This window comes from Triturus cristatus, chromosome 1_2 (genome assembly GCF_964204655.1).
Source record: "Triturus cristatus chromosome 1_2, aTriCri1.1, whole genome shotgun sequence".
Lineage (NCBI taxonomy): Eukaryota > Metazoa > Chordata > Amphibia > Caudata > Salamandridae > Triturus > Triturus cristatus.
In genome coordinates, this window is record NC_140580.1 from 987,509,392 (window position 1) to 987,519,295 (window position 9,904).

General features: G+C 43.9%; 1 non-coding gene across 1 annotated transcript; it reads left to right on the plus strand.

Moving 5' to 3' along the window:
* Nucleotides 1-9,266: 9,266 nt before the first annotated feature.
* Nucleotides 9,267-9,405, plus strand: LOC146868536 (small nucleolar RNA SNORA35). The gene has a single exon (XR_014968928.1). It is a non-coding gene; the product is annotated as a small nucleolar RNA SNORA35 (small nucleolar RNA).
* The last annotated feature ends 499 nt before the right edge of the window (nt 9,406-9,904 follow it).

The following is a 9,904-nucleotide window of genomic DNA, read 5'->3' on the forward strand; positions in this document are numbered from 1 at the left end:
CAGAGGGCTAATGCGACAACGCTAAGGATCCTCAAAACAAAATTGACTGAACCAACATTCGCCCCACTTCTTCACGTTGCGCAAGCAAAAATTCCATCAACAGTAACATACGGCAGCGAGGTACTGAGAGGCAGGGACGCTTCACTGCTGGATACCACCATGGCAAAGGCATATAGAGTAATGCTAAACCTCCCGCCATATACCTCGCCAGCACAGATTCACCTAGAGCTTGGTCTAACAAAGCAACTCCACGCAAGGCGAGGCTCATACATCAAGTGCTGGCATAAAATCAAGAACTCCGCCAGGAACACATTGAACCATCAGCTCTGGCAGGAACTGTGCAGCACATCCACTACGCCGGCTAAAACATACTTGGATGAATCACTGGTTGCCACAGGACTAGCTGGACTATGGGAAATTCCGACAACGCACTCGCACTTTAAGCGCATCGTAAACAAGGTTATTAAGAAAATTTCACTCACAGAAGATAAAGCCACATTTGCACACAGGAGCCATGCATGGATGACTCTGTGCAGTCACAAATGTTTTGGCCCACAGGCATACTTTGAACTGGGGTACTCTAGGAAGTCTAAAGAGGCCTTTCTAAAATACAGGTTAGGGATCCTGCCAGTCATACCTCATCTCTCACCATGGCTGAGAAAGAACTATGGGAACTTGTGCCGGCTATGCAGAGTTGGGAACGAGGACATTGAACACATAATATGCTCCTGCATCAAACTAAAAGAAGAAAGGGTAGGCCTCCTAAAAACTCACTTTAATGAACGTGGCATACATACTCGGAGACAAGCAGTACTCACATGTTTTAACCCAAGGGACCCACAACTAAATGGGAAGCTTGTCAAGTTCCTATCTCAAGCTCCAGTTAAACAAAGGATCAGCGGTACTGTAACCTGCATATAGACCCCTGAGGCTCCAAGGAAAACGAACCATGGACACTCTGCACTTTCTTATCATTCATGCATGTCCTGGTACATAAACATTTTTAACAGTCCACTGATCGAAAAGGAATTTAACCAAAATGTTTTATCAGAATGTATTTTTGTAATGGTTTTTACTAATAAAAAACAATACATTTTACTTACTTACACTGCAGGGGCCTGTGTTCGACCTCATGGTCACAGGTTCAAACCCGGCGGGTACACTCAGCCTTTCAGCTATATGAGGTCGATAAAATGATTACCATTAAGTTGGGTAACAATAAACAGCTGTTATTCAGCGCCAAGAGGCCTCCGGGTGAACGTGCGCTTTACAAATACATGTTATGTTATGGTTCACGATGTATAACCCCCTTCCTATTTATTGTATTTCTAATATGGTTCACGGTGTATAACCCCTTGCTATGGTATTTTTGTCACATGGTTCACGGTGTATAGCCCCCTTCCTATTGTATTTCTAACATGGTTCATGGTGTATTGTATTTTTGACACATGGTTCATGGTGTATAACCCCTTGCTATTGTATTTTTGTCCCATGGTTCACGGTGTAAAACCCTCTTCCTATTGTGTTTTCCACTTGGTTCACGGTGTATAACCCCCGTTCTATTTAGTTTGTAACATGGTTCACAGTGCATAGCCCCATGGTTCACGGTGTATAATCCCCTTCCTATTGTATTTGTAACATGGTTGGCAGTGTCTAACCCCTTTCTATTGTATTTGTAACATGGTTGGCAGTGTCTAACCCCTTTCTATTGTATTTGTCACATGGTTGAATGTGTATACTCCCTTCCTATTGTATTTGTATTGTATTTAATCCGGGTCTGGTGGCTCAGAGGGCTAATGCGCCTACTGCAGGGGCCTGTGTTCGACCTCATGGCCACAGGTTCAAACCCGGCGGGTCCACTCAACCTCTCATTCATCTGAGGTCGATAAAATGAGTACCATTAAGTTGGGTAACAATAAACATCTGTTATTCAGAGCCAAGATGCCTCCGGGTGAACGTACACTTTACAAATACACTTGTTATGTTATGGTTCATGGTGTATAACCCCTTGCTATTGTATTTGGGACATGGTTCTCGGTATATAACCCCCGTCCTATTGATTGTAACATGGTTCATGTGTATAGCCCCTTCCTATTGTATTTGTAAAATGGTTCACGGTGTATAACCCCTTGCTATTGTATTTGCCATATAGTTCATAGTGTATAACCCCCTTCCTGTTGTGCTTGTCACATGGTTCATGGTGTATAACCACTTCCTATTGTATTTGTCACATGAGTCACAGTGTATAACTCCCGTTCTATTGTGTTTGTTACATGGTTCACAAGTATAATCCCCTTCCTATTGTATTTGTATTATATTTAAGCCGGATCTGGTGGCTCAGAAGGTTAATGCCTCCACTGCAGGGGCCTGTGTTTGACCTCATGGTCACAGGTTCAAACCCGGCTGGTCCACTAACCCTTTCATCCATCTGAGGTCGATAAAATGAGTACCATTAAGTTGGGTAACAATAAACATCCTATTGTATTTCTAACATGGTTCACAGTGTATAACCCCTTGCTATTGCATTTTTGTCACATAGTTCACGGTTTATAACCACCTTCCTAATGTATATGCAACTTGGTTCAAGATGTATAACTACATCCTATTGTATTTGTCATATGGTTCACAGTTTTTAACCTCTTGCTATTGTATTTGTCGCATGGCTCACAGTGTATAATCACTTCCTATTGTATTTATCTCATGGTCACAGTGTATAACCCCCTTCCTATTTTATTTGTCACATAAGTCAAAGTGTATAACCCCCTTTCTATTGTGTTTGTAACATGGTACACAGTGTATAACCCAGTGGTGGCTCTTCGTGGGAGTGCTGTGGGGCGGGGCGGGGGAGGAGCAGGGTGGGGGGTAGTAAACTCCGGCTTACAGCCGGATGGAGTTTACTAATTCGTTTTATTTTATTTATTTATTTAATAAACTCCATTCAGCCGTAAGCTGGAGTTTACTACACTCCACCCTGCCCCTCACCCGCCCCGCCGCCCCGCTGCACTCCCACGAGGAGTTGCTACTGGTATAACCCCACAATATAGTTTTTGCCAGAAATTTCAAAATGTAAAACTTCTACTGAAATTAACATGGGGTTATAATGTATTTGCCATGATGCTGCATTATTGTCTCTATCAGTGACAGTGCCTGTAAAGAAAATCAATAAAGGGGAGAGGCCAACCCCTGTATCACAAAACTGCGTTTAAAATCTCTTTTGGTGACTACATGAGCTGGTAGACAGCTGAAGGTTTGTCACCAGAACTCAAAACGTCTATTCGACTTACTCACAACCCCCCACAAATGATCTTTGTAAAGGAACTCTCATTCTGCAGCACTGCCCTATGGACCATCATCGTACGGTGTAAATGAAGAAAGAGACAGTAAAGATCTGATGATGTAAGTTAATGACCAGTGGCGTAGGGAGGGGGGTGACAAGTGTCATCACTGAGGGTAGTGACAAAATGGTAAAAAAATGTGTTTTAAACACACATTTTTGCCATTTTGTCAAGCCGGGGGTGACAAGAAATTTTCGGCACTGGGTACCACCTGCCCTTGCTACGCCACTGTTAATGACTGGTGTGATCCAAAGTTTTGCCATGGGTTTGCATGGGTTTTGGAGTCTCTGATGGCATCACAGGCTGATACCTATTGTGCTGCCTTATTCGCCTCCTCTCGTGCTTCTCCCCGTAGAATCCTGGCTGCGGATCACGTGTTCATTCACCTTCAAACTTGCCAAGTCAGTGATCCTGCTGCAGAATCCCCAGTAGTAAAGGATGCTTGTTTCATCATATTTGGGGCATTTACATTTTCTTTATGCAAATGACAAACTAGAGCTGTCTTGTCTAAAATACTTTTGGCCGCAGAAACATATTGTACCTGTGTGTGGTGCACTGCGAGGAGCCAGAATACACAAACTGTTCACAGGAACATGTCCCACTGAGATTCATTCAGAGGGGTTTGTTTGTCTAATCTTGGACCAGGAGCTTCCATCATCAAGAAAGCAGCAACACTCTAGGCCTTGACCTTTGGGTGGTCAAGCACTGTTACTCTAGACTCTTCAAGCATTGAAGTCCTTGTGAACATCTCCCTCCAATTCTGTCTAGGTTACAAACTCAAAACTGTCAGGGGGCAGGCGCTGGTGAACATATGTCTTCATTTGTGGGTAGGTGACCAACTCAGGACTGTCAGCACACAAGCACTTGTGAACACATCCCTCCAATTCTGTCTAGGTTACAAACTCAAAACTGTCAGGCATTGCAGGCCTCGTGAACATTTCCCTCCATTTGTATGCGGGGTAGAAACTCAAGACCCTCAGGAAGGAAGCCACTGACCTTTCAGGAAGGTAAGCACTCATGAACATCTATCTCTCTTCATTTGAGTCTAGGCTACATACTCAAGGCTGTCCGGCATTGAAGCCACCCGCCCGGAACATCTCCCTCCATGTGTGTGTAGATTAGAAAATCAGGACCGTCAGGAAGGCAAGCTCCCACCCATCAGGATGGGACGCATTCAAGAACAGCTCCTTCATTTGTGCCAGGTACAAACTCAAGACTGCCAGACATTGAAGCACTCGCGTACATCTCTCTTGGTGTGTGTGAGTTACAAACTCAAGACTGCCAGACACTGAGGCACTCGCGTACATCTCTCTTGGTGTGTGTGAGTTACAAACTCAAGACTGCCAGACATTGAAGCACTCACCTACATCTCTCTTGGTGTGTGTGAGTTACAAACTCAAGACTGCCAGACATTGAAGCACTCACCTACATCTCTCTTGGTGTGTGTGAGTTACAAACTCAAGACTGCCAGATATTGAAGCACTCGCGTACATCTCTCTTGGTGTGTGTGAGTTACAAACTCAAGACTGCCAGACATTGAAGCACTCACCTACATCTCTCTTGGTGTGTGTGAGTTACAAACTCAAGACTGCCAGATATTGAAGCACTCGCGTACATCTCTCTTGGTGTGTGTGAGTTACAAACTCAAGACTGCCAGACATTGAAGCACTCGCGTACATCTCTCTTGGTGTGTGTGAGTTACAAACTCAAGACTGCCAGACACTGAAGCACTCACGTACATCTCTCTTGGTGTGTGTGAGTTACAAACTCAAGACTGCCAGACACTGAAGCACTCACCTACATCTCTCTTGGTGTGTGTGAGTTACAAACTCAAGACTGCCAGACACTGAAGCACTCGCGTACATCTCTCTTGGTGTGTGTGAGTTACAAACTCAAGACTGCCAGACACTGAAGCACTCACGTACATCTCTCTTGGTGTGTGTGAGTTACAAACTCAAGACTGCCAGACATTGAAGCACTCACCTACATCTCTCTTGGTGTGTGTGAGTTACAAACTCAAGACTGCCAGACATTGAAGCACTCACGTACATCTCTCTTGGTGTGTGTGAGTTACAAACTCAAGACTGCCAGACACTGAAGCACTCACCTACATCTCTCTTGGTGTGTGTGAGTTACAAACTCAAGACTGCCAGACACTGAAGCACTCACCTACATCTCTCTTGGTGTGTGTGAGTTACAAACTCAAGACTGCCAGACATTGAAGCACTCACGTACATCTCTCTTGGTGTGTGTGAGTTACAAACTCAAGACTGCCAGACATTGAAGCACTCACGTACATCTCTCTTGGTGTGTGTGAGTTACAAACTCAAGACTGCCAGACATTGAAGCACTCACGTACATCTCTCTTGCTGTGTGTGTTACAAACTCAAGACTGCCAGACATTGAAGCACTCACGTACATCTCTCTTGCTGTGTGTGAGTTACAAACTCAAGACTGCCAGACATTGAAGCACTCACGTACATCTCTCTTGGTGTGTGTGAGTTACAAACTCAAGACTGCCAGACATTGAAGCACTCACGTACATCTCACTTGGTGTGTGTGAGTTACAAACTCAAGACTGTCTCGGAGTCAGGCAGTCGTGAACATCTTCCGTCATTTGTGTGTAGGTTACAAACTCAAGATTGGTGTGTACTCAAGCAGTCTCATGGATCTGCCTGCGGTTCTCTCCATATTAAAAAATGAATCGACTATTTCTTCGACCATCTGGCAGCACAATTGTGATTTTTTTCTTCATCTTTTGTAATAAACTCTAATTGGCTAAGATTTTTATTGTTGTTTCTGCCTGCTGTTTATCCTTCTAATGAGAAGCACTAATTTATTCCAGCAAACGATTTTACTTTTACGGCAAGGAAAATATTCAGGGTTCCAATTTTCGTAGACTCGTCTCAGAATCACTGGTGTGAGAAAATCCGTGCACCTGACTGTGCTATCCATTTATATTCCCAATATCTCTGAATTTTATGGCTAATGTGAACTTTTTACTAATGAAAGGATGCGGCCTTCTCATGGTTTTACATTCCCTAGCTGTATTAATGTGTTTCAGTGACACCCAATCTGTGAATTGATCTTGGCTGTTCCCGATATATCTACATCTTGTTTTTATTAAATGACAATGGTACCCAGTTAGTCCCCTATCCTCTAGGCCTCTTGTACCTTTCCTTTATGGCACTGGGGTCTATCTGCACCTTCCCTTTTTCTGATGTGCTGAAATGATTGTATGAATGGTGGCAATGGCTGTGAATAGGACGTGGGTTAATTTGGAAGTGAATGTGAGTGTCACGGCATGAGGCTCTCAGTGCCCTTTTCATGGTTCCCTTATCCTAGGCAAATATGTTTTCGTTTGCTGCCTTCCGAAATGATAGCAGCCTGTGCCTTAACTTGCACTGCATGACATGGCAATTGCATATAGCGCTTCATGTCGATGACGTAGCACTGTCAGTGGACGGGTAGCGCGCTACTTCTCTACTTAGGTTATGGACCATGGCCGAGCGCTCACTGGGAAGGGTATGGACATTGATTCTTTGTGCAGACGCAGAGACGCTTTAAATAAATGCTGCTACACGTGCCTCCTTACACAATGACTTAAGCTAAGTGTTGTCAAAGTTTACAACCTTAATTTTAAAGATTTTTTTCTGATTTACAGGAATCAGACCCGGCTTCAAGGTGTTCTGAGACCAGTGTTTAATTTGTATCTGTGTTTACCGACGTTAGGCACTTATTTGTACGAGTACACCACATGGTGGTGCTCTCAGGGGAAACAGCCTTTACCACAAAGGCTTTTCTACGCGTTACGTTTACAACTGTACACTTAACTCGTAAACGTCTTTACAACGCGTATTGCTTCCACGACTGTCTTTACCACGCAAGCAACGTCTTCACGGAACGTCTTCTACCTCATCCGATTCAGTCTTTTTTTAGTGTCGGCGAAGACGTGAGAAAAAGGCAAAAAAAAGAAAAAAGGGGGCTTGGGGGGGGGGGGGGTTCCCCCCCAAAACAATTTGCGTGGTAAAGGAATAATCGAGGTAAAGGATATGCGTAGAAAAATCATTCCGTTGTAACGCATGCGTGGTAAAGGCATGCGTTGCAACGGAATGCGTAGTAACGACATATGTTCCGCTCTCAGCCGTTATTTTATTTAGCACAGTACAATTGTTTAGCAATTGAATACATTATGAAGTATTACAATTCGCATCTCCGATCTGTCCCCAGAATTTGGGGTGACCTGCAACAATCAAAATGTGTGACTTGTGTAAGTGTGATGGCTAGTAGGTAATACTGAGACAGTCATTAAGCTGAAGTAGCAGCAGCTATGATTGGTGTCGGCTGCAGTGAACTACCTTGGGCCGTGCTACTTATGTTGTTACAAATACGGCGCTGTAACTGTCTGAGATCGTTTCCTGAAACCCCTACTTAGACAAAAGAGACGACATTTTGCATTTAATAGTTTATATTTTGTAGTTATTTTATAACTTATTTCGTGTTTATATTGTTTTATGGACATTCGCTCCAATTTTAATAGTTGGTGTGTTTTATTGATTGATATTTTCTTTTTCTGATATTGTTTAATGAAAATAAACTTACAGGATGCAAATAAAGCTACAGGAATCGGTGTCATGTATCCCTTGAAGAAATATGATATATGGACTGGTTTTATTTTGTCCACTGGGACTTGTCCAGCAAGTCATATGAGTGCCTTTTTTAGGTCTCGCCTGATCCAGCGCATGCGCTGCTCTGGCCGAGAAATTTAGTGTACGGGTTTTGAAAGTGCTGCCACACGGCCTAGCGCTTGCGTTCACGCGAGCTGCCGCCAGCTTTCAGCGCCCGAGGCGCCATCTGGAGCTTTCACTTTTTCTGCCCGCGCCACGCGGCCAATGCTTGTTTTCCAAGCTTTGGCCTCGCGCGCACACAACTCCCGCTTCTCCCCCACCACCACCACATTTGGCGTCTCGGGCGCGCGGCCAATGCTTGTTATTTTAGATGTTACATTAGCAGTGTGAATGGTCTCGTACGAAAGACTTGGATTGTTTTGAGCGATCCATGCTGTTGATGGGAAGCTAGGAGCTGTTGTAAATGTATCACTTGCTGAAGAGTGATGTCATGCATTACTCGTCTGAATCTGCATAGTAACTGTACTGAACTTCAGTGAAATGCTTGTGGTTAAACTACGGCTTTATTGTATGGTCTTGCAGTTAGTCTGCTCTATAAGCATTAAAATACTGGGGCTCATTGGTCTAACTTGTTCTGTATTTCACGGAAGGCTGCACCCGCAAGACTAGGATCATTGATGCCTCCAACAATGAACTGGTTCGAACGAAGACCCTGGTGAAAAACTGCATCGTCCTGATCGACAGCACTCCTTGCAGGCAGTGGTATGAGGCCCACTTTGCCTTGCCGCTTGGACGCAAAAAAGGAGCTAAGTTGGTGTGTATCGTTAACTTGCAGCGGTTTAGCAAATGTGTTGCATCAAACTTGCACAGCAGGTGGTATGGTGGCATCGTTTTTGCATAGTACAATCAACCGTTGCAATAGCACTCCAGAGTACGTGTTAGAAGTTACTTGTTGCTTCTGGTGGGCAGTACCCTGAATTAGTGCACATTTCTTTGGACAGTTGAAGATATATCTCTTAATGTGTGTGGAAGCTATGCATTGTGTGGTCTGCAACTCGTTTTAATGTCTGTTAACGATTTAAGGGAAAGTGATGGAGAAATGCAGGTTAGAATTTATTAGGGAATAATTATTTCCTTTCTATGTTGACTAACTTGCTGTTAGCATGTGTATCTAATTGTGTCTTCTTCACTGGTAGTCATGTTTTTGTGAGGTTGTGGGCATGTAGATTCATCTTTCCTCTGCTGAAGGAGGCCTATATTAACTTTGCACTTTCCCAAAAGGAACTGTGGAATTTTGTGTCTTATGCACTTTTAAATGCCTCCTTGGTCTTTCTTGTGGCTCGGGATAGTCATTTATTGTAGTGCTAGATTAACCCCCATCTTGCAGAAAGGCCAGGCTTTCGCTTTGTAGCCTGCCTCTTCCGAAGAGGATGGGTACACTCCCATTTTAGTTAACCCTGCAAGGTTCTGAATGGTCTTTATAGGCCTGTCATGGCAATGTTCTAAGTTGAAGCTTGCTCGGATGCAACAAAACCTCTTGCCGTTTGTTTTACTGGTAGTGATCTCTGCGTGATGGAATTGTGTCTGAAGGCATCATGTGCAAACCCCATCGATCTTTTTTAAGTGTCTGCCCAGTGTTGGCATACAACAACAGTTACGGTCTGGAAGCATTGTTTTTGGTCCCAAGACACGGTGACTGTGTGTTGAGGTTGAAGTCTACCCATTTTCCTACCCATAGCAGTGCTTCGGGCACCTAAGGTTTGTTTTAACTCTACCTCCTAATTTTAGAGGAACTGTCATTCCAAAGAGGACATGGGAGAAGACTGCTTTGAAAAATGGTGAACTGTTAACACTCCTAGTAGTGCTGCACAAGGATTCCTTGTGGCACATAATGGTACCCTGCAGTAGTTATGCTGTTACTTGTACCACTGGTTTCTGGGC